This window comes from Embiotoca jacksoni, unplaced genomic scaffold (assembly GCF_022577435.1).
Source record: "Embiotoca jacksoni isolate LCO1_2020_lvr unplaced genomic scaffold, fEmbJac1.0.p SCAF_3, whole genome shotgun sequence".
Lineage (NCBI taxonomy): Eukaryota > Metazoa > Chordata > Actinopteri > Embiotocidae > Embiotoca > Embiotoca jacksoni.
This window is the reverse complement of record NW_027185381.1, coordinates 21,958,002-21,984,210: the sequence shown is the minus strand read 5'-3', so window position 1 is coordinate 21,984,210 and position 26,209 is coordinate 21,958,002. Positions and strand designations below refer to the sequence as shown.

The 26,209-nt window shown below is 40.7% G+C and overlaps 1 protein-coding gene across 1 annotated transcript in view; it reads left to right on the top strand.

Moving 5' to 3' along the window:
* The first annotated feature begins 607 nt into the window (after positions 1-607).
* The window catches only part of tspan9a (tetraspanin 9a), a 159,641-nt gene continuing 134,039 nt past the window's right edge, over positions 608-26,209 (top strand). Inside the window, exons 1-2 of the mRNA XM_069162469.1 lie at positions 608-895; positions 17,721-17,768. The gene's annotated coding sequence lies outside the window, so the exon portion shown is untranslated. The remainder of the gene's footprint in view (positions 896-17,720; positions 17,769-26,209) is intronic.

Here is a 26,209-nt window from a genome sequence, read left to right as displayed (position 1 = left end):
CTCCCTCAAATGGCCCATTTTGCATAATTAGTATTTTTACTTTTGATATTTAAGGTACATTTTGCTGACAGTTGGCTACTTATTTACTTTTACTCAAGTAAGATTTTGACTGCAGGAGTTTCATTCATAATTGAGTTGTTGTTTTTCCTTTTTCTTTGTGGTATTGCTACTTTTACTCAAGTAAAAGATCTGAGTGCTCCTTCCACCACTGCTTTTCTGACTGCTGCTGTATTGATTCATGAAGTAATTGCTGGTTAATCCTTTTAAAGCTTCCATATAACTAAACTTTAAGCGTCCGAATCTAAATTAAATTGAAATAAATGTTTTAATTAACAGATTAAACAGATTTATTGCATTATGACTCACTTTTTTATTACCGGGGAAAATATTTACATTATTCTCTGTGGTCATCTGTCAAAAGTCACTGCAAAATTAATATAAATAGTCGGACTCTTGAGTCCAATCATAATAAATCAAACGTGTAAGTTTTTTTATGGGCTCCCCCCCACCCAGCCTCTGTAACTCTCATATAAAAGTCCAGGGCTCTGGCACGCCTGTAGGAGTCAGTACGAGCCCCTTTTCGCCTTCCCCAAACTTCATTTCCTCCTCGTCCAACCAGAAAACTCCGTCCCCAATTCATCATATCTCACAGCGGCGGCCACCGAAAGTTGTCTGAAGGAAACATCCGATTTTTTTGACCCAAGTTATTTTCCTTGGCAGGACAGAAGCGGAATATAAACACACGTAGGTTTCCGACTGGAAACTTCTGGTCAAAGCTGCTGAAGTGAAGTTGCGTGGCAGCGATTTATCTCCTGCGGGGTTTGCTCTCCTTTCCCTGTCTTCTGGCAGGTTGCAGGTTACAGTGAAGTAACTTTCAGAGGAGCACGTCCACCTGGTAAGACCCTGTTTTACTTTGAGGCTGTTTACTGACAGCGGTGTTTATTTTTAGGCCACATGTAGCTCTGCGTAATGCCATCGTGCTTCAATGTCCCGTTCGACTTTCCCGTGTGTTGTATCCCACGATAACATGCTGCTTTTATTAACTTTTTTACTCTGAGCTCGAACATTGTTACATCAAATTGACTGTATTAACCACAACATGACGACTGCATAGGCGAACAGGAGTGTGGCAGCCAAGAACCAGGGACCTAATGGTATTTTTAACTACTGTGGGAGTATTGCTTTACTACTACTGCTCTGTAAGTTTTCATAGTGCCTGTAGAAGTGCGTTTTTGGGAGTTAAGTGGTTTACAAATATTTATGAACTCCTGGGACTATAATATTCCCGTGAATAATATTTCATGACTACTTATTTCTGACAGGGTTTGCTGTAAAGCTTTTATTGTGACAGAATGAATCACTTAAACACTTCATCCTGTCTATTCTGCTGCCTAAAAATGGTTTCTCCTTATTGATATATATATATATATATATATATATATATATATATATATATATATATATATATATATATATATATATAAAAAACTTGCAGTGAGCTGATACATTTTTAGCTCGAGTTCAATTCTGAGCTGATCATGTAAGCCTGAAAGAATGTCAAGAATTGAAAGCATAAATTGTGCGTCCTCTCGGTGGCAACAGCTGAATGAAATGCTGCTCTGATACATGTGAGCCACACGCCTCTCCCAGCAATCGGCTCATCACTGGTGCTCCTCACTGATTGTCCCCTTCCTTTCACCGTTGTACACAGTGTTTGTGTTTGAGCACAGACACTCTGATGAGCCTCATCACTGCCGTTTGCTTTCACTTCACCTGGATGCTGAAAATGTCCTTTTTAAATCTGATGTCTGAGGAGAAAGGTTTTGAATCCACAAACTTCAGTGCTGGCGGTGATGTTGTTTTTTTGTGCCATAAAGTACAGTCGTGGCTGAAAGTGAGAAGCGGATAGATTTTGAGATGTATCCTATTCACTGATAAGTTTACCAGATGTGGAGAGAGCTTTGCATACTTTGATGTTCTACGGCAGTTTATGTTTTTTTTTCTGTACAGATATGTATTAAGGGTGATTGAAAAATGCAAGGTTGCAAATCCAGGGGAGACTGCAGTAAAATAAATGTTTGTCTGGCATTTCAATTATGACGTGCTTTCATTACGATTGATTGCAAAGTGCTGATTTCACAGTGGACACATTGTGAAAGAAAGACACCACTTAGACCCCAACACAGAAGTCAGAAGGGGCCGTATCAAAACAGCAACTTTTTACCTCATATGCACCAACATGATATCTATTCTGGTGTGTGGGAGGGGAGAGAGGTCTCCTTCTGACCCCACATTCCTGCTTCTCATGGCATGAGGTCAATGCCCCCCCCCCCCCCCCCCCCCCCGACCCACTGCTGAGAAAAAAATATTGACATTTTCTCCTTAATTCCACCCTTGTGGTTCAACAACTCTTTGGCTGCCCTTTCACCTTACAAATCCACCATCATCTATTACATCGAAAACATAGTGGACTAGATATTGTCATTTTCTTTTCATTTCACAGTCATACGTAATTGTTGTATACCTGAGCAAACTACAATCAAAGGTGGATTAAAAAAAAAAAGGGCGGTTGGAGCGCTCAGCTGCTTCTCATTGTGATCAGCCCCTTAGTGAGGCCTCGATTTACATAATGAAACCAACATACCGTCCCAGACATCACAGGTCGCTGTTAACCGCTAACTTTCCCCAGGACTATTTTCAGTGCGTAACAATCGTAACCTTTGTGCGGAGGTTTGCCCTTGGAACACACTGGCTGATTCTCCGCTTGCGGTCAACAAAAGCAGCAATGTGAGCGTCCAACTGTGTTTACCTCCTCGGCTTTCTCTGTGCCGCACAGTCACCACAGAGCTCGGCTCTCTGTCCGCAGCCTTCATGAAGGTTCCTATTCTCTGGGACGAGGGGGCAGGATTGTCCGTGCCGGGCAGATCTCATTCCACCGGGCCGCACAATGGATGAGCTGTGCTGCTATATCAACATTTAGTTCTCTCTTGTCCCCCCCCCCCCCCCCCCCCCTTAGTTTTTCTGCCACTTTAATCACGTCCCTCCAGGCCAATCAGCAACAGGAAGAGCACGTCTGTCTATGTCTGTGTGAGATATCGCTGGTTCTGTGCGGCCGACCAGCATGTGCCATTTGACCTTGCATGTTGTGTCAGTGAAGTCTGCGCTACAGTCCCTTATTTCAGGCTCGAAGGCAAGATTTCCCTTTTGTATATCTGGCCTACTCAAGCTATGTATTGACAAGATACAGATCAGATGTCTAGCTGTCTGTTGTACGTACACCACAAGCAGCACATTCTGTGCCTATATTTTCACCTCGCTATGTGACTGAAAGGAGTTTGTCGACAGTCAAGTCTATTTCCAGGTCGTGATCCCGCCTGCTTGGATTGAAGGTGCAGCAGATTTCTATCGCCAAAAACGTAATTTTCTTTTTTATATAGCACCAAATCACAACACAAGTTATATCAGGACATGTAACATAGTAAAGTATTTACACCAAAACCCTTCAACAATTCAAGAATTCCCACGTGAGCGACAGCTAAGAGGAAAAAAAAAAAAAATCCTGTTTAACAGGAAGAAACCCCTTTGACAGAACCAGGCTCAGAGGTAGGTGGCGGCCATCTGCCTAGACTGGATGGGGAGAGGACAGGAGAAGAGAGAAAAGAACAGCATAGAGATCATGCCTGAAAAATCATAAATAATGCATGAATCTGAGACCAGCAGGATGGCCAGTCATGTTTTAAATACATTTTCTGCAGGAGACTACTTTTCTTCTATTGTTTATAACTTGGGCCATTACGGGCATTTTGCTTTGCGTATCATTGCCAGAACATCACACGATGGAAGATTGTTGATCTGTAAAAAACTAACACGACAGTAAAGAACCACTGAAAACAAGCAGTAGGGCCTTTTGCTTAGTTTGAAGCTATCGGCCATAAATATCATATTTTGTAGAACACATGGGAGTGTGGTCTTGAGTGCTGCTATCTGCATCATGCAGCTTTGTCTGTGTACTGAGCGGGATTTGAAACAGCAGACTTGTTGACTTTAGCGAGGAGGACTTCCTGTCCTGATTACTTCTCTGTCGGTTGCCTTCGTTTGTGTTGGTAGGCTGGTGCGTGGGAATTATTTTTCATTTGATCTGTAGGACACAAGAAATCAATGATGGTTTCTCAGAGAGCTTTACATTTCAATTTCTTCCAAGAGGATGCCCCCTCAGTAACCTGTACACACTGTTTATTAATGAAATAATGGCCAAAATATGACTTAAATTAAATTGAACCTTTTTGCCATGTCATAAATAAACAGTGTAACATAATAACAAATAATTATAAAATTGTTTAGACTCTAAAATATCCCATTACGTTGCTGTAGGTAAATTCAAATATTGTGTGTACTTCTCTGTCATTTTGTATTATCATGCAACAGATTTTGTGGAATTTAATGATTTTCTAAAGCAGGAAGAGAAAGCCAGCATGCACCGGGTTATAGTTTATGACATTTTTGTCACATTGAATCACGTAAATTCCTGTAGCTATGAATCATGTCTATTTCAGTTATAACCAGTGTTGTAAGTTATGGTGTGATAGTCACAGCTGAGCTGTGCAGAGTTTCCTTTTGAAGGGAGTGGGTCACATTACTGTAGCCATATGTATGCATAGTGTGTTTGATGGGATGGTGTTGATTTTATTTGTCATTAGTTACTTTAAAGACGATTTAAAAGCTACTCTTATTGTCCACGATTGTGCCTGATCCAGGAGTGGGTGGATCCCATTTCCCTTGCTCCAGACCAGTTTGACCATTATATGTGGGAGATGGCTCCAGCGGCTATAAGCAGGACTTTGATCACAGACCGTATGAGTGCATGTAATGTCTCAGCTTTCAGCGTTTTAATCGTATAACTGTACTGCATAAAGTGTGACAGTTAATCCAGTGCAAGCGATGTCCTGCTTTTGGAAGAGAGACAAAGCGCAGGAGTTTCAGCTGCTAGTCATACAAGAAATTTTGCCATGTAGAATATACGACTTTAGATTACACTGTTGCTTTTGGAGGTTTCTCTGGAATTTGTCATAATTGGCGTGGTCTGTTTCATATAAGGAACAAACAATACATCAAATGCATACAATTTAGGGTCTGACAGATATGTGCCCTATAAAATGTTTATAATTTCACGTGGGCTGCAGCCAACTGTTAGCTCATCTTCCTGTTTGAGAACAATGCGTTCTGCAGCCTGTAACATCAAACCTGTGGAACCATACATTGTCTAATAGAAAGCAAAAGATACTTAAAAAAAAAAAAAAAAAAAAAATGCTTGGTACAATGCAATAACAAAAATGCAACATCATTATAGCATTACACCTGCTCATGTGCAAGAGCAGGTGGGCACCAACTTGTTTAGATTTGACAGATAGTTGTATGATCAGTAGTTGTGAAAGATTTGTTTTGGGAGGGTTACACTATTATTAGGTGTGACAATGGCTGGCATCAATCATTCCTGTTTAAATCAGCTGCTCTAGTTCTCCTTAAAGGCAACGTTTTCCTGCATATAACAGACTGTTGTGTGATGGGAATTTAAGAGGTTTGTCAGAGAGATCAAGGTGAAAATACAGCATATGAGATTCCAGGTTATGTCACCAAAAATGAAAAATGTCTTTTTTTTATGTTGAGTGGTGTCTGGAGGTATTCCATTCAGAATGAATACAGCCCCAACAACCTCCGTCTTCAAGGTAAGACTGCTTGTAAGCTGAAAGGCAAAAACACCAGCAGGTGCACTGAGTAATAACTGAAGAAATGAAGGATGATGAAAACATTCCCTGCATTTTTTTGATTGATTGATTGAAGAAGTAGTGAAGGTATTCAATTCCTGAATCCTGTATGCTGAAGATCTTTCACTAGGTTCTCTGAGCTGTTGTGTCCATTTTGTTTTCTGATGACAGTCTGACAGTTCTTCATCGTGCTGCATAACATACCAGGCATCTGGTGGGCACAAAATCACAGACATTTGCCCATATATATTTGTCTGTCTTTTAAATGTCCTTTTGACATTTGTGTGTAGTTTAAGCACTACATGCTCTGAAATTTAAAAGGAAAAATAACAACGTCCACTATGCCCATGTTTTTAAAGGCTCCAGATGAAAGACTGGCCCACCCACACAGAGTTAGCCAGTTTTTATAAAACCAGTAATCCCTTGACATCAACATTTATACCACACCTCCTTTTGCACCTCCCATCACACTTCAGTCCGGTCTTTTTCATGGTTAGTCCCCAAAAGATGTGAAAGATGCAAGTGCATAAAAAAAACCTAAACATGCTTGAATAAAAATGACATGCCACGTACCAAAGTTTATATTAACCAACCTCTATTACCAGCCACGTTACATTTATTTTGCTTAATAAACGGCCTCATTACTACAATATGTAACGTAGTGAAAGAAATGTTTATCCCAATACAGAATAAAGGAAAAGCAGACTTGCTTTGGGTTGTATTGGGAATCACTTGGAGAAGCTCTGTGAGTTGCAACAATCTAAATACTCTTCGAGAGAAAAGAAACAAAAAATTAAAGACACATTTTCCGCTCCGTCACCTTTTTTGGCACAACTATGGGGGTGGTCTCTCCTGTCCTGTCTTGTCTGGTGTCCTAAACGCTTGTTGGTACAATTAAAAAAGATCCTGAAAGAGTAATTTGTTAGCAGTTTTGAACATGCTGTGATTAAATGTACACAAGGGAGCCTCATTGGCAAGGCAGAGGCAGCTCTCCTCCTGCCTCATGCCAGTGCTCTAATCAGAAGCACCTTTGTCATTCACCACAGAGCCTGGTGCTTCTTGGATTGAGACCTCACGATGCCAATTGAACTCTTTAAAAACGATCCTTCCTTGCTTCAGATGCTAAATGGCAGTGACATGCTGTTTTGGAGCTCGGCTCTTCCTTTCATCATCTTTGAATTGTAATTTAGAGAGGGGGTCAGCAACAAGTGATGCATCCATTTGTTACTGAACATATCTGGAACTCATTACACGCATAAAGCCTGTATTGTCACTTCATGTTCTAAGATGAATATGTGTGGAGTGCAGAGTCTTCGTGAAAACATCATGGGTTTATAGAAGTTTCTCACAGTTGTGTGGAAATTACTTGAAATCAGAGTGCCATTAAAAAGAAAGCATTTATGTACAAGAACTTTAATGAGACTCATTTGGTTTATTAAAATGAAGAAACCACAATTTCCAGTTAAGCAGTTATCCTACATGCATCCACAAACTTTTAGTAGACTGAGAAATGTTGCAAAATCCATAACAAGCGCTGGATATACATAAGTACTGGGTGAATTCCTTCACTAAAGAAAAGTACCTGGTGTAAACTCAAGTTTGTGGTAAAATCTTGTCATTACTTTTCTATATTAACCTGCCAACATGCACTGAATATTGAGAAAAACATATGCCTGTCCTGCCAAATGCTCTGATTTAATGACAGATTAAAAGATCCCAGATGGACGTAAAATATATTTGATGTAGTGTTTGTTCAGTCACTGAAGCATCTGGAGCCACACAGTGTTGAAGGGCACATTTTCTTTGGCCACTTCTGTACAATGTGCAGTTTATGTGCCTCTGTCATTGACTTTTTCAGTTCCACTCTTAATTTGTATCCATGTGATGATTTGGCAAGCTCAACACATGTTGAAATCCTACAAGTGTCTGCACCCTTTGCCAGCTGACGGCCTCTTGAAGCAGAGCAAACATCCATTTTTCTGAGGCACATTTTTCTTACTCTTACTCCTATCATATGTTGTAAAAGTGGGCCGATTTACGATTGCAATTGTCCATTCCCAATGGCTTTGGCACTGTCGCAATGCTGAGCTCGCATGGTAATGAAGTTTTTTTTTTAGCGTGCTCATGTAACCCACATTAGTTTACCAGCAACCAAAAGGTTAACTCACACTTGCAATACTGAAGTTTGCCAGAGAGGCGCTCTAGTGCACGTTTATATATATATATATATATATATATATGTGTGTAATACTATATTGTGTACTGGTCATTTACTGTGACACCAAATATAGAGTTTAGAAATGTGTACGGTACTGACATCATATATTGTATCATAATCTGCTGTATGCAGATTGTTTTTTTTTTTTGTGTGTATGGATTTCTGATGGAGACAGCGATCCCCAGAAACCCTTGCAGAGTGCTGAGTTGATTGACCCTGCGATCCCTTATCATCTTTTCCGTGGGTGGAGCTGCATTCGGGCCTCTCAGATTCTCCTATCGGGACACCGACGAGCAAAGGACACATGCGAGTTTTGGGCTGAGAGCCTACAGACGCACACTACCCGGGTAGTAGACAGAATAAATTGCAGTTCAGTTCTTTGATTTCAAACTGTAAACATTTGCTGTGTATCATTCACTCCCACAGCGACCTAAAGAGAGGCCTAAACTTAACACCAAAAATCTGCCGTTTATCTAACTCACATTTGCATTTAGTTCAAAGCACTCCTCTGCAGCCTCACAGAGCCATTACCCTGGTTGTGGACTCTAAATGGGAAAAAAAGAACAGAAATGAATAGATTCTATAACTAGAATATAATAACGTTGAATACAAGATGATACATTACAACAGTAGAAGAAGCAAGTTAACTTTTCTAAAGCAGGCACAGTTAGTGTGCTTGCGTTGTGGGTAGTTTATAAAGTCAAGAATTTGGGGTGTAAGCAGACCTCCATGTCTATGCAGCCTCTCACACACTCAAACTCCCAGTGAGATTTTTTTTTTGTGTACATGTATATTATTTGACAAAGAGAAACTAAGAAATTGGAGACAGCAAACAGTGAGTCTTAGACCAACAAAGTGAAAGTGAAAGAATCTGATGGGTTCAAAGAATGATGCTTGTTTATTTCCACAGTGGGCTTAGCTACAATCTTATATCCTGTAACCTCTGACCTCTGCAACAAAGAACTCTTATAGTCCTCAAGAAAAAGTGACAGTTTACTCAACCTCTTAATACCAAGGTGTTTCACAGGTGGAGTTTTTTTGACTTTTCATTAAAGTCGACATGTTTTGACGTCCTCGAAGAAAGCACCATTGACTGAATGCAATTCCGGAGATACACTTCAGTTTATTTTTTTTTTATGAATTGTTGTTTTAAGACGGTTACAATGATTCCCCAATTTCCTGATTTGTTATTTGTATTTACTCAAAAGCTACTGAAAGTATTTGATGTTTATATAAAAAGAGCGATGTGTCAGTGCAGTCAGTTTGGAGATTTTCGACATCTCGGCCACCAGATGGTTCTGCAGAAATGTAGTGACATAATTTACTTCAGCCTTACATCTTAATTAGTGTTTCTGCTGACAGATTTTGATTTATCTGTAAACATTCTGTTCTGTGCGATTGGGTTTTGGATGTTAGTAATGGACCCGTTAAATGTTGTGGGGAAAAACGCTGAGTCCAGTGAGAGAAACAAGCCTTTGAAAAGAAGCTAATAAGTCTACGTAATTGACTATCAGTAGTTTTTTTTTTTTAAACCTTAAACAAGCAATAGCATTTTTTTCTGATAATTATGATTTTAGAATTCAATAGACATTTTGTATTAAATTGTTTCCCTCAGGCCTGAGTCCAAACCCTGAGGCACGGACACTCGGTAAACACCTGTGACGTCTTTAGTGGTTTTGTGCCTAACTAAGTATTAATGGTATTTAAGAAGCTATGTGCGCGTTCAGCCTTTTCAAATGCTAACAGGCAATATTGATGGTTTCTGAAACTTCAAAATAAACAAATGAATATTTCAGTTTCTTCTGTCTGTAGGAATTCATTCAAATCTTAGGATGTGATTGCTTGTTTTGAGAGGAAGTGGTGCTTTTTTGATTGAGGGCAGTGAACCGGTGTATTGTGTTGAATAACTGCCAGTTTCTCCACATTGTTGTTACAAAATGAGATTCTCCAGCCAGCCGTGCACGGAAAGCAGACAAGGCCAAATATAGCACAGCAAATCACAGTTTTAAAGCTCAACCAGATGAGTCTCAGCGTGTTGTTGTGTTGAGGAGAATGAAAATGACTTTGGGAGACTGAAAATTGTCAACCTGTTAAAATCCACTTGAGTCGTTTACCGTTTTGTCACCAAGGACATTGAGAACAGCTTTTGGACATGCTCACTTCTCCAGAATGGTTGCCAAATAATAAAAACTCTCATTAAAACAAGATGATTTTAGTACTTATTGTTAAAAGCTGTGCATAATGTTGGTGGTAAATTGCAGTGCTGCTGATGAGAAACTTTTTTTTTAAACACACCTCACTGAAGTAAAAGGTATGATACTGTTGATACCACCTCTCTTGGATGCCGTGTATGAAATGGAAATTTGACTGTTGTTAATCAAGGCAGATTGTTGCTGGCAGGTGTGTCGAGCACACATGAGGGTCTTGTTGTGCCCATGAGGCATTCTTTTTTAAAGAGAAGCAGGCTGCATCAACCTCTTCTCCCCTCCTTGCTTTGCCTTCCCTCCAAACACCACCGGAGGGCAGTAACACGGGACCTCCAGGCCCCTGCTCTGAGACTGTTTGACACATCTATTCACATATTTTGAGAGATCCTGTTTAACATGCAAATCAGACAGACCCCGAGCATGCCCGCTGAATAGACTGGCTTATACTCCGCTCTAATGGAGAGCAGTTTTTTAGGTTCAAAATTGGGGCTATGAATGGGTCACTGGTAAACTGTGTGAATGTACTTATTGTGGCTGTGAGGATGCTTGATGAAGTATAGGTGAGATCCATTTTAAAGTCTATTACCCTTTTTAAGAGGGAAAGACAAACTGGTAGCCTCAGCTAGTCATGTAGGGTGACAGCGGTTTCTGCCTGAACTGTGTGAAAGTCCTGGAGGGAGATTTTTCACTGATGCTTTTCCATTGGTTTCGTTCTCCTTTCAGACCATGTGGGCAGGCCCCGTGTTTCTGACAGACTCAGCTCACTGGCTGAAGTTCTGAGCTGTGGGAGTGCTGCTGGCCCGAGCTCTGACTGATGCAGTCCATGTGGGACGAGATCTGCCAGCCAATGTTTGACTTGTTAGCAACACAGCAGAAGGATATCGTGTGCTGTAACTTCTTTCTTGGGCCTGGTTGCTTAGTTTTCTTCCCAGGAAGATGTCATTGTAAACCGTCTAATATAGCTCTCCTAAGAAGCCACACTGGCTGTTGCTCTGTCAGTTTGAGTTGTTGGGGATTTCCTGCAAGCGTGAAATTGGCTGTGTGGCAGGCAGGCCTGTCTAATTGTCTATCAGAGGTATTTGATTTCCATTATGACTGTGAAGCCTGAGAACAGATAACAATTACAGAAGTGTGTGTGTGTGTGTGTTATTTTTCCCTCCATTATAGCTTGACTGTCACACTCTTAATATTTTCTATGGTAATTTTGTACAAAGGACACATTGATCCTCTCCGAGAAATAAGTTCATACAAACAAACGTTTACTCGTGTTGAAAGGCGAATCCAGGTTTTTGGAAGGTGACTTGTGTGGTTTGACAGCAGAAATATTTCTCACTTACGAATTCTCAGTAGCAGCAGCACTTGTACATTTTAAGTGGATTCACTGTGTGATGTTTACAGATGTTTTTACTAGCCTCTTTTTCATAATCAGGCTGTGATAACCCCCACAAACAATCAAAGGACATAACTGGGGTCATGAAAGACGCAGCACTATGCTGAATCATTTTACACAATAGTTCCTCTGTCAAAGCAAGTTTCCACTGCCGACAGAGGTTTGCTCTGATGCTTGGGTTTGTGGTAGAGTCAGGCTGCTGTTAGCGTCACAAGCCTGGTGTATAGCTGACCAAAAAGCTGTGGTTAAAGCCCAGTACTGACACTCAGCCTTGTTACTGACTGTTTTTCAACTACTGCTCTGTCTCCCCAGGGTAATCAGTGTTTCATAATAATTCCTTAAAGAGTACTTTATTCAAAACTTGGCTTCTCTTGACTCGGGGGAACTGTTAACGTCCTGCCAAATCAATAGCAGTCCCCGTCAGCATGTCCCCACTTGCTGCCACTCATGATTTAACCTGCAAGTGATGCCATTTGGCTGTTTTACATCCTCAGTGCTTTCATATTTATGTGATTTATAGGATTGTGTGTTGATCATACGTCAAATCAAAAGGGCACTGAGGCATCAACAGTTCCAGTCAGTGTGGTAGATTTAAGGATTCAGGCTTTTCTTTTCTTTTTACCAGGTCTATGGAATAACACAAAAATCCATGATGATTCACATGATTTCACGTCAAGCCTACAAACATCTTTCAGAGGCCGTGCACGACTACGAAAACCCTAAATCAACTTTTGGACCAATCTTTGGAAAGAACAAATCTCCTACTGTAGATACTGTATATCTTCCATTGCCATTGTTGGGCTCTTCTTATATGTACACTTTAAATCAATCGGGTTCTGGCCTGGACACTTTTTGTCAAAACAAATGGCAGATGCTGTTTATTAACCATCATTCCAAAACACTTGTGTTTTTTATTTGCTGTATTATTTTATCCAAACATCTTCTTATTAGAGATTATTTCTGATTTAATTGTGGTAAAAACACTGGCAATTTTCCCCAAAAGATCAGCGATAAATCTATACAAACGTTATTTCATTGTTGAAAACAATAGAGCCAAAGTTTTTTTTACAATGTAAATGAATTTATTTCATCTACTATGTCATCCACAAAGAATGCATTATGTTACTGTCTTTTCACTTGACTGTAACAGATTGACTGAACATTAACTATACAGACTCAAAGAAGTCACTTTGTCTGGCAAGTGTTAAACGATGTTAATAATCATTTTAAACTACCAACATCTTTAATCAGTGAGTTTTGAAGGCTCGAACAAATTTGCATGCAATCAAATTTATTGATTCATTAAATTGTGTTTGCACATGACATTAGTGAGGAAAAAAAATCTTTAACTGAGCAAAAGCTAACATTTGATAATTGGTAAATACACTCTTCTCATTTCACTCTCTCCAACGCTAATTAGCCCTCTTATTTCAGCTAGTGTCGGATGTTGTTTCCACAAGTATTTTTTTTAAATTCATATTTCAAAACTGTTAACATGTACCAATATTTACACACAGTCTCTCGCCAAAAAACAAATTGATGGTTTGTTTCTATGCAGTCTAGCAGATTATGATCAGTAACAGCTGTGTGAATGATTGTGTGTTGGTTGTTATAGTGTGTGTGTGTGTGTGTGTGTGTGTGTGTGTGCGCACACTGCTTTACCTTGGTGAAAAAAAGTCAGATCCTCAAGGGCTTGTTTGTAGCGCTGTGTTGCGTGATGCACCAGTTTGACAGAAGGTATTTGCAGTGAAACGTTCGGCCGGATCGGCCAGGTCACTAATGGCAGCCTGCCTGAAAGCTGGCAGGTCTGTTGGTTTCTTACAGCGGTCATGAGTGGTTTCAGGCATGAATTAGGTATTTCCTGTCTGACAGTCTGACCCGTTGTGACCCCGTTGTGTGTTTTTTCTCCCACACACACACACACACACACACACACACACATACACATAGCTGCTGCACAACGGTTTATTATGTAAGTGAAGTCGCATGCTGTGTGACCTGACAGGCCCTCTGCTCTGAGATGCTGAACTTAATAGTCTGATTGCTCTAGTTGCATTCTTGGCATCATAATCAATTATTTATGGAAGAAAGTTCTCAGTAATTAATGCAAGTTGTACTGCGCTCGTGTGAATGCTTAAAGCTGACAAATCGTTGCAGTGATTGATCACCTCCACATTTATTTTTTTTGTTCACTCAAAGCTGTGTGTGTGTGTGTGTGTGTGTGTGTGTGTGTGTGTGTGTGTGTGTGTGTGTCTCCAAGCCCTTGGAGTGTTATTAAAATTGAATGTCTGCCTTCTTGAAAAAAAACTTCCCAACCGTGTTTTACGTTCTTCCCTTATAGATCTCCATTTTGTAGCAAAACACGCTCTTTGACATCATTTAATAAAAAAAAATGTGGCTGTGCAGTCAAACCTTTGCTATTTCAAATATTATGTTTATGGTTGTTATGGATGACATCACATACCCCATACGGCAGCTCATCTGATGAGGATGTCTGCCTGAGAGGGTATAAATAGAGTTTTATCTCCAGTGATTCAGTCTTCCTGTTTGGACCGTGGACTGCTCCTGAGGCTAAATGGCTGTCAGACTTAGGCTGGCTGCCTAACTTCAGACATGCATGCAGGCGAGGAGGGAAGAGGGTTCAGGCTGACTTGGATGCAGACAGTTTGGTAGACGGATACAAAAAAAAAGAAGAAAAAAACGCACTGTGGCTACAGGACCGGAGATAAGCAAGATGGACGAAAGACAGAAAGACCGGCGGGCAGACAAGCTGATGCTTCTTTACTGAATCTGTTAAGACAACAATGGCGGGCCTATAACCCTGATTTACTCTAATTGTATGTCCTTGCAGTTGAATGGAGAGGAAGTGGTTTTTGGGAGATATCGCTGTACTTTCCAGCTTTAACTGGTTCTTCCTGTGGATGTCACTGTTTTATCATAAGAGTCTATCAATGTATTATGGCTACAAATGCTGATCATTTTCATGATCAATTAATGTTCAACCAACTTATTGTCACAAGGCAGAGAGATGCAGCCAATCCTCGCATTGGACAAGCTAGGATCAAAAAGGGATTTTGTGTTTGTAAAATGACTTAAAGAAGCAGTGTGTAGTATTTAGTGGCATCAATTGTTGAGATTGCAGATTGCAGTCAAATCCTCACCTCAGCCTTCGCTCTGAAAAATCTGCAGTGGTTGCGAAACTTACAAAAACTGCAAAAGGCCCTCTCTAGAGCCAGTTTTTGGTTCGTCCCCTCTTGGTTACTGTAGAAAATGGCGGTACAACATGGTGGGATCTGTGGAAGGGGACCTGCTACCTATGTAGATATTAAGGACTCATTCTAAGCTAACAACAAAAAAATGTGCCGAGTCATAGTTTTACAGGATTATCCACTGACAAAAACACTAACTATACTATTATATTCAATTTATTCAAAGAGATACCCCTAAATCCTACACACTGGACATTTAAGTCCTTATTAGTGTACTTGAATAGACCGGTGTGGCGGAAAAATACACTAATGAGAGGCTTACTTCTTCTTTCTTTATGTACAAGCATTGTGAAATCTTGCTGGCAGATTCCAGTGGCACTGAGAAATAAAAAAATAAAAAATTGATGAGCAAAGCCTAAAAAAAAAGGTGGGCCCGTGGGACCCGGAGAAGGGGAAATGTAGAGACAAGATGGGAGAGGCAAGACTAAGAATATGTTGAAAGAGATTCTCACGCTCTTAGCTTTATCAAACCTTGGGGAATTCCCACAGACCTGCTGACTGTACCCATTGAAATCTAGCAGATCCAACTTTTACTCTGCTGTTTGTATTATGATATCAGTCCAATTTCTCCATATTGTTGTTAAATTTTGACACATTTAGCATTATGTAGTAAAGGTGCAACTGAAAGTCAGGTCGATTTGCAGCAGATGTAGTTATAGTGTTTTGTGTTGACATGAGTCACACAGTGAACCTTCAGCTGAGATGTTCTGAAGCTCACCAGACAAATTGTCAGGGCTTTCAACACCTCACTCGATAAGAATCAAAATGAGAACATTTGCAGAATATAGCCGAAGGGGAAGTTTCTCTGTTTTTTTTTTTTTCTTGCTTCAGATGTATGACTTCAGGCATGTTTTCTTTCAAGTATTCAGTCCTCAACGTCAGATATCCAAAACGCTTTAATTCACCAACAAGTTCCACTTTCAAAAGAGAGAATATCAGCGTGGTGCCATGTCGTGAGGAGTACTGTTTTGTCGGCTTGAGCAGTAATTCACATCTTAGATCAATTTAGCCCTTAATGAATCAGCTCCCAGCTTCTCGATTAGATGGTCTGCATGCGTCCAAACACAAAAGCAGCAGAGCTTTATGCCCTCTTTGATCTCTGAAAGAAAGAAAACAAATTAAAACATTGAAAATGTAGAAGAGAAATGTTACACTCTGGCCTTATTACTTATGGGTTTGAAGCCTCAAACCGAAGATTAAAACTAATGACTTGCTGACTTTGCACTTGGCTAAAGCAAATGGAAAACTGAGTAAATAAATGTCATGTATCCAGCTAACATTTGCCCCATGTTTCACTTTTTCCTGTTGTTTCCCTTCCATTTACATCTATCATCCAAACCTGCCTCCTAGAGACTTCTAGAAGTTTCTTTACCACTACATTGCAATAGCAAATGTGCAGTCATTTGAACCAGGCTACATGTAATAATAAGGAAAAGCTGTTAATAAACATATGTGGGACGTCATAAATACTTTGATACTAAATGTATCAGTAAAATGTTCATTGAGAACATTTTTTTTTTCCAACAAAATATTCAATCCTGCAGAAAAATATATTTTTGCAGTGACTCACTATTCAGCTTTTTAATGGCTGCGTTTAAGCATTCACGGTACTTGGGTAAAATTAGGGAAAGATGGTGCATGTTTATTTACATTTCATCGAAACTATGAACTTCCTGAACCTTAAACAAAGTGCTCTTGCAGCCTTAAACACAACCACAGAAAGGAGTCTGAATGTTTAAATGTGCTGCTCCCTCCATGCAAATAAGTGTTTACTCTGCACGTAACTTAGTTGTGTGAGACGTAATTTCAAACAGGGTTGCTTTCATCCTGTTACTTCCCTGTTCCCCTTCTTCTTTTTGTCTAGCTTCTCTTTTCTTGTATAATTATTTCCAGCTATCTATCTTACAGCAGAAGCAGACAGTTAAATGTTATATGCAGCACCTACCCTGCCTTTGCGGTGGCATGCCTGCCTGACTAGAAATTCAATGAGCACGGCAAGTGGAAAGCTGCAGGTCGTGGACGCGCTCTGCAGCTTCAGAGGCACGGGCTTTGGTTTTGGACGAGCTGACAGTGCATGGAAGAGAAATCTGCAAGAAAGCAGATGGAGTAGGCTGTCTGGGGCAGAACCTGTCAGTGCAGACAGTGGCCCGTGGTCTGTGGTTAACTGTGAGACTCTTTGCATGTCTCCACTGTCTACCTGCAGTTTCCACATAGACACTGATTCATGAACACAGCGCGCTGCTAGGCTCTCCGTAGCTCATTTGATGTATGAAACACACAATGATTTACTGTTAGCGTGCCTAAAATAGTTGACAATGACAATCATTATCTGGCAGTTGGACTATTTGATTTTGTGACAGTTACTCAACTCTATAGTGGTCAGAAATAGCATCACTCGGATGCTTGGGAAACGCTACGGCGAGGACTATAATTTTTCTGTCTGTTCAATTCATCTCCAACAGCAAAGATTTGCCCAGATGCTAAATTTGTGGTCAGTGGTAATGGCCCTGCCTCATGAAGAAGCAGGCTGTGCGCAGTCATCTGGCTTTATGCGTCATTTTCTGTGTCCTAGTGTGCCATTTATTAATGGATATGTTTTTAATTGGAGTAAAACTACAAATATCTACAGTACATTGACCACTGACAGTTCCACTGGTGTTAGAGATGCTGTTGTCTTGAAGAGCATTCACCACCCTGCTGCTCTATTGTTAACAGTCTCCCATAATTGTCTTTTTTTTTTTCCAAACATCTCCCTTTTAACAGCTCACACTTCAACTCTGTGTGCCATTATCTTTCTCTGAAGTTTTCCAAATGGAAGTTGATTTAATCTGAGAAGTCGTTCTGAGTCCCTGTTTTTCTCCCTCTGTTTGACAGGCTGTCACGCGTGAGCTGCAGACCCTGTTTCCAACCACATCTGAGCTGGTAAGAAATTACACCACTTGTTTTTTTTTGTTTTTCAGTTCTAGCCATGTGATGGCCTAATTGTATCTTTATCCTGTCAAACTGCAATCACTGCCAAGTTATTGGTTGTTTGTTTGCAGAAGATTTCCCTGAAAAGATGCTGATGAGCCTGTCTCTTTTAGTTCACTTCGTTGACATTTTTGAGAATTGAGAGTGGCTGTGCTGATGAATTTGCATGACGTTATCATATATATAATTCATGAATGAAACAGAATTGGCCAAATGACAGCAGTCCTGGTTCCTGATATGGGGTAGTTGTGGTCAAGTCACAGTTTGCTTTAGAGTGTTTGTGATAGAAAGGACAATAGACATTCCAGGAAACACACTCCTAAATTAGAGATTGACCGGGGCTGACTTGTTGCTGTGGTATGAGCGTGCTTCCTGCCCACCTAACTCCAAACCATGGGGTGGGTGACTACAGGAAATGGCCACTTATGCATACACACACATGCTCACGCACAAGCCCTAAGCCTTAAACCTCAGAGACGTACCATGCGTGACCTTCAGTGTTACCTTTCGCAGTAATTTGTCATATGCATACCTTGTTTTGGAGGGCTAAGGGCTGTAGGCACATGTGGAGAAGCAGTCAGTCTTGTTCTATGCGATTTTTAAGTGTCAGCAGTAATGGCGAGTGCCAAGAATCATTTCCTTGCTTCTTTAGATATGTACCTTAATGAACAAATTTGCTTTCATTACTGAAGTTTTTATATTAGTTAAGATGAGAAGTTAAAAAATTCGTTTTTGATCTTATCATTTGAAGTGAAATGATTGCTAATTAATGCTGCTCTCACTGTAAATCAATATTGACTCTATAACTGCTTTTTGAGCATGTTAATATGTGTCAAAGTTTGTGGAGTAGTGTTTATGCTCATGAAAAAATTTCACAGATAATATTGCAAGTAGTCGGCCATGTTTTATTTCTAAATGACAACCGTTTTGATAAAGGGCCGCAGTTGGACAGCTTGCATCTGAATGATATACAGTGTAGTACCTTCGTATTAAGATGTCTGACTGATAGTGTTTGATCAGTGCAGTTGAGCTACAAGCTATCTGTTGGCTGTTACACCTGTCTGGAGGCGCAAATCGGCAATACGGAGAGACCGTGTTTTGATTTAGTGAACCAGTAGTGATTTTCATTTCTTTTTTATCTTCTCATAGATCTAACCTTGGACTTTGGCTGAGACAGAAAGTGGATAAAAAAAAACAACCCGCATATGATTGTCTTATACTAAGCTTCAACAGCCAAATATTGTTTTATGTCTTAACTTCAAGAACTGGGAGACATGTATTTTTTACACAAAAGGAGCATTTATGTGATTTCATGGCAAGGAACAAAGAGTACATTTATATTCTGCACCAAAGGGAAAATACTGAGTGCGATACAGTAAACGTTAGTTAGGTTGGCTAATACCAGCAACACCTGATGGAGATAAATATTAGAAAATAATCCATCCAGCCATCCATTATCTATACCTGCTTTATCCTGAACAGGGTCACGGGGGGCTGGAGCCTATCCACTTAGGGCAAAGGCAGGGTACACCTTGGACAGATCGCCAGTCCATCACAGGGCCACATAGAAACAAAGACCATTCACACCTAAGGGCAATTTCTAGAACCACCAGTTAACCTGAGGTGCATGTTTTTGGATGGTGGGGGGAAGCCGGAGTACTCAGAGAGAACCCACGCAGGCACAGGGAAAACATGCAAACTCTGCACAGAAAGGCCCAGGCCCGGATTTGAACCCAGAACCTTTTTGCTGTGAGACGACCATGCTAACCACTGCACCGCCCCTAGAAAATAATCCAATATAGCGTAATCCCATGTCATGGACCTGTGCCAACCAGATGACTAATATAGCTGTCACTGATGGTTCCAATATGAGGTAGAATTTATTGCAGGACTTTTGATCAGCGTTACATCATGCAGGTGCTTCTATTTCTTCAGTTACTCAGATCATATTCACAATGCATGAAAGCCAAAGATGGGAAATGTCATGACATGCTAACCTCATATATGCTGAAGTACTGAAAGAGGTGTGCTGACATGAATCAGAAAGCACTCTGGGTCATGGCTATCCATATGAAAGAGGCACCAGCAAGTGTCAGCCAGCACAGTGTGTGAAATCAGGCTGCTGTTTTTTTTAATTCTCGGTCATGCTGTTCAGGACAAAGCACCATGTCAGCAGTAAGGAGTAGTGAAGTCCCAAAAGGTTCTTTGCTCCAAAAACTTCCTTAAATGTTCTGAGCTCAGGTCAAACACTCAGCATCTTCGGCTTCAGCTGGTCAGTGATGGTAGTGTGGCAGTGACCCCTGGCAGGCACTGTGGGTTCTGCATTCAGGAGAATAACATTTTGCCAATATACAAATATATATATTTTTAAAGTGTGAGTCATAGTTCCACAACTATTTATAATATTTTAGCTGTTTCTAAGTAAGGCATGAGGGCATGAGACATTATCCATCCACACAGCAGAGAATGGCTTCATAGTTCTGTTTCCTTCCAATAGCAGCGACATCAGGATCCTCCGTTATCCCTGGATAATAAAGGAGGTTGTCCATGGAGACCAGTTGATCTGGACAGGCCATTCCTGCAGGGAAAAGGGGAAATTAATAGCCCAAGTTTGTCACCATAAATCCCTGTGAGGCAGGGTAGACGCTCAACTTTAGGAGAGGCTTTTTTTTGTCATTTGCTTTTTAAATTCTGCTCACCATTTTCTCTTCGAGTGGGGTCCAACAAGGACAAGCGCTAATGGTCTGGTTTTTACATTCAGGTTGAATATCTGCACTCTTCTGTTTAAATTGGATCACTTTGTCAATGGGCTAATAACCAAAACCCCTTTTATCCTCTGCCACTTCAGTGCTTTATTGAAACTGATGGTGATACTGCAGCTGGAATCTAAATTGTATATCTGTAATAATGTAACTTATATTTGTAGTATGTCCATATATATACGTGTATATACTGTGAGTTGGTGTGATAGTGTTCCATTATGCAAAATGTTTAGTGCCTCTGCTGGGTTTGCAGCTCAGGTTTATTATGCTATTTGTGACTGAGACTATGAGCACATCTGTAATCCCAGAACTGAGAAGGGACAATACTGTTGTAAATTCATGCATGGAAGAGAGTACCTAGACGCACGACTCGGGAACAGGATGTTTTCATGAAAACAAAAGGCTTTAATAAGTATAGGCAGGCAGTCAAAGATCAGTGTGATCCGACTGGGGCCAGATTCAAAATTAACAAAAGATGCTAAATTAAAAAAATGAAGATAGTCAAATTAAATAAAACACAAAGAGACTAAACAGTCAGGCAATCGAAACAAAACGACAAAGAGTAAACGACACACAGACTGAATACACCCAGGAGGGAAGGACAATGAGGGACAGGTCAAAGTAATCAGGGCAGGCCAGACAATCTAATAAAGGACATGAAGTGAAACAAAGCAGGTGCAGGGGGTTGGTAATCTAAAATACAAACAATAGGCACAAACCCAGACAAAAGACTACCAAACTACATGTAAAACAGCAACCCCAAAACCCAGATTGAAATGCAAGACCACAACATGGAAATTAAGTCCAAACTTTAGCCTTATCTTTAGCAATCCAGAGTTGTTCTGAAAGTGATATATGGTTGCTGCCTTACCACAAGTTTTATTGGCAGTGATTGATTAAATCATTTGTAAAGAATGTCTAATGATACTGATCAGTACCTGATTGATCTGAGCATCCTCATGGTGAACAACTTGTCATGCTGTCAACATTCAGTTCTACTTTCACCATTAGCGTAAAAGCATCAGACTCTTTCTTTTCTGTTCAATAAATTACCGCTCAATTGTCAACTTTAGTTATGCAGCTCCTTGTCATGACGTTGACATTGAAGCACAGCTCAGACAACTGTTTTGTTGAACTATTCTCAGAAGGCCACCATAGTGGTGTGAGTGTTTCTAACTGCTGTCTTATATTCCATTTAATCACAAACTAAAATATACAATTTCCTTTTCTTGTATTCTAACATAAACCGCATGTCGTCTTTTCAGTCTGTAACATTAGGAAAGACAGTTTTAGCAGCAGCAGTTTGAGCTGAAATGGAAAGCTCTTGAGACAACACGACTGAGGACACAGTAAACCCTGAGTGTGGAAAGGAGGAGTGTGAGAGGGGGATGCTGTGGAAAGCGGAGGTTGAAGGAGAGGAAAAGGGCACTGTATTACACAGCCCCAGTTATGTTCTTTCAGTAAAAACATCAAAGCTTTGCTTCACTGCGCTTCACAGCACGGCTCCCCAGCTTCTGCATTTGATGGCTGTGTTAGCAGACCACAACACACCACCCCTATTTTTGGGAAGGGTGAAATGGGTTCAAAAAGACACTGACCTTTAATAAAACTATGCTGCTGAATGTTGTCCTGGCTTTATAAAAAATATGACTTTTGCTGTGTTTTACAAAAGATGCATTGGTGCTTGTGCGATATTGTGTCATTTTTATCTTTGAAAATCCTTGAAATTAAGTGGTACTTGATGGTAATCCACCTTTAAAGCTGTTTGTCAAACACCAATAAACAACAAAAGGAAAAGAAGAAGAACATGTTACTGTTAGGCTCCAGATGCAAAGACTACTACAGCTGTCAAAAGGTTCCGGGTAGAACTGATTCGGAAAAGAGCAATTAAGAGCAGTGCAAACTGTGCTGAGTAAAGATAGCACATCCACCTGCACAGTCATTTGAGAGCGAAGCATCAGACGGTCAGTTCACAAATTGCCAATCAATGGCTGGCTTTTTTCGCCGGACGAAGCGAGTTTGATGTTAGACATACCAAGCAAAAAACTCAAGGACGATACGCAAAGACATGCTTCCAATCAACGGCCAAGGTTTTCAAAATCATATGGCATTTATCCAGCTCGAGTTTACGCCATGCGTTTTTCTCCTGTTCGCAGCGTCTCATCTAAATTCACGAGATCACACGGTTTTACCTACAAAGCTTCGGAGCCTGATAGCAATGCGTTTTTCTTCTCCTTATGTTGTTTAATGGCGGCTGGCAGACAGTTTTTAGGTGCGTTATCACCATCTGCCACAACCGGGCGGCAATAAAAACAGGGGAAATAGGGAAGAACGATAGTCGTGTATACTAATTGTTTAGTCGTTATAATATTATTACATTATATTATTATCACGTGAGCACTAAGTTGTATTTTGGCTTGATATGCCCATCCCTACAAGTAACTGTTGACCTACCATCTTCAGAAACTCATGTTGAGCATGTTGAACTTGAATGGACCGGTTTCACTTTTGTCCGTTTTTTGGACTTTTTTTTTTATATACATCAAAGACTTAACTTTGTGACCTGCCTCAGAAAGTTCACTTGTCTTATATAATTTGATTATGACCACATGCCTTCACGAATGTTCTTGATGTTGTGGTGATAAACAAGCCGTCCCACTTCTTCTGTTAGACTGTGGCTAGTTTTAGAACATCAAACTGGATCAGAGCAAAATGAATTTGTTTGCACTTTAGCTTTTGCCTCTCTGTGTCCTGTTTGCACACCCGCCTGCATCTATGAAACATTTACAGTTTTTCCCTGCCATCAACTCTACATGATGGTATAATATGTAAGCTCTTTTTCCATATCTTCAAGTCTTCCTAATAAACTTTCAGAATGGACACAGCTGAGCAGGTATTAATCGCCCACCACTGCCCCAGCTAATTTTGGTCTTATCAAGTGATTATCTTCCTCTTCCCCTGCAACAGAGACGGTTCACCCCTGCAGCTTTGACACCAATTGGAAAGAGTGTTTGTGGTTATGTGGTCCAGAAACCATTTAGGGGGAGGATGACCTAAAGGATGAGGACCAAAAGAAAAAAAGAAAAATGTCGTAAGATAAATTGAATGCATTCGAGTTTAGCTTACTGTACTTTATCACAGTCGCTGATGTCTCTGCTTGCTGATGAGTGCCAACTTTACATTCTCTGAAACTTTTGTAAATCTTTTTGACATGTTCTACCTCGCATGAACTCACTGTAGAGCCAGCCAAGCAACATTTTAGTGCTTCGTTCAACTGAGCTAAAAGTGGGAGCTCTTCCAATCTTTGCCTCTTGAAACTTTTCTCTCACAGCTTGTTGTGATTTCTCAAAATTTCGGCATGGTCCCTGTGAGGGACCTGAATAGCATACAAAAGCCCCAGAGTCCCAGACGAGTGACGTTTTAGTGGTTCGTGCAGAGCTCTTAAGGATGCCGACAAGCTCTCTCTCTCCGTGTCTGTCTCACTGAGCTAGAAAGAGAGACTTGTGCTGACAGTCACTGCTACTGTTGTGAGGTTCGCTAATCATGACCTCTGTGCTTGCACTGTGTCTCTTAAATTCTGCTTAACGTCACCACATACCTGTCAAACCCATAACACGGCAGCAGAGACGCATAGATACTTGTTGATTTCTTGGATTGTCACCTCTATACAGCAATCACCGTGACTCTGTAGTCATTATACTCGTGATCTTCATTCAGGCTGACGGTGGAGACCGGCCTTATAATCACAGGTCGTAATGGCACGAAGTTACATGTTTCTATGAGACTCCTCTTGGCAAATCGGGAAGCTGCCAGATAAATGGAAATGACATATCGACCCTAAAGACGCAGGACTCTTTAATCAGCGGCAGTTGTAGTCATGCGTCATCTGACAAATCATTATTACTGTGCGTCAGATCAGCACTCTAATAGAAACATAATTATGCCCACATTTCCTGCTGGCTTTGACAGTAATGGAGCCGATCTGAATATACTGTACATCTGCCCACTATAATGATAATAATAATACATTTCTTGGCACCGTTGAAAACATCAAAGCATAATGCCGCCTTAATCAAATCTTCTGTACAGAGAAATACTGTTGTCACGTCAGCATTTGGATTATTACAGTGTTTGTATTTGTCGAAGATAAAGCTACGTTGGTACTTTAGGCCATTTTAGCAACATTTCTTGTTGAAGAGCTCCACAGTGCTGATGAACGTGTTTCCTTGCTGTGTGCGCCATCTAGTGAATTTTGAGCAATACAACATGAGTGGATTTTGTCGAGCATAACTAATGGCTTATCGGATGCTTTTCTGTGTACCTTCTTAGTGTGATTACTGCAACAGGTTTTGAAACATCCTGCTCTACTACTGAATACATAATTAGTAGCACTGCACTAACACATCCACAACTGAAAAAGTCAAACGGCTTGCAGGATAAAGAAAAACAGAAAGAATCTCTCATCTCATGAGCTGTGTCTCCGAAAAAAATAAAAAAATAAAATCGATTTAAGATGTTAGCCAACCCTTGAGGCTCTTAAGTTACTGGTTAAAAATATCTAAGAGTGCAGCCAGCACCAATCCTCTAACTTCATTAAACAACTCCAAGGAGAGGTCACACTTTGATCCCCCTGCTGAATAGAGTGGTTCTAAGTTCTTTCAGGATTTTTGTGGTAGGTGTAACCCACAAAATCAATAGTGTTCAAATCGAAAATTTCTAAGGTATCTAAAGGAGATGAAGAGGGGGAGGGAAAGAGGCGAGCAGGAGACTGGGAGGTTTAGAGAGAGAGCGAGGGAGGGAGAGTGAAAGAGGGATTTTTCACCAGTGCAGAGAGGCTGCAGTGCACATTGAAGTAGAACAAGCTGTTCCCAGTATCTATTTGTCCATATCACATGAGAAGTGCTACACCAGCGTTGCTGACTTAAAATCCATTTTGTGACAAAATTACACTGAGAAGAAATGATCTCATTCGTGGCCCTGCTGTCATGAGCCCTCTGTTCTTGTTGACACCACTAGGGGTCAGTGTGACTCTGATGTGAGCCCATGAAGGAGTGAAGATGTCATGTACTGCTTCGATGGGGAGGAGGAGGAGGAGGAGGGGAGTTTGCAGCATGCTTTACCGTCATGTCTGCAGAAAGACTCCAAGCTGCAAAGCTTTGGCTGTTTTCTGCTTCAAACAAAATCTTTTTTTCTTCTCGTTTCTCCTGCTCCATTTCTTTATCTGTTCCTTTTCTATGGTTTGAACCTGGGCTGTGTTCAACCTGTTTATGCGATTTGCATAAGCTGGCTTCAGAAATCTGTGCTTACCCCTGTGTATTGCTTAGTCAGAGTGAGCTTGCTGTTCAAAAGGAATAGCTAATGACTCCATTGCCCTCATTGACGCATGTCAGTCTATTTCAGGCTCATCGACTAACACTCTCATACATGGCCAAGTAACAACTGACGATCTGCGGGCTGGATCGGCCTTGCAACGTCAGCCTGCCACTTGGTTAGTCAGGAGAGTGTTTTTGAACAGGGCAGAGCACTTTATCCTCGTGCCTATGAACCATCACTGAAGTGTATATCCAAGCCTCCCGTCAAACTGCTGACAGCACTCTACCAATGGAGGAGACGTAGGGGGCTATCAAACAT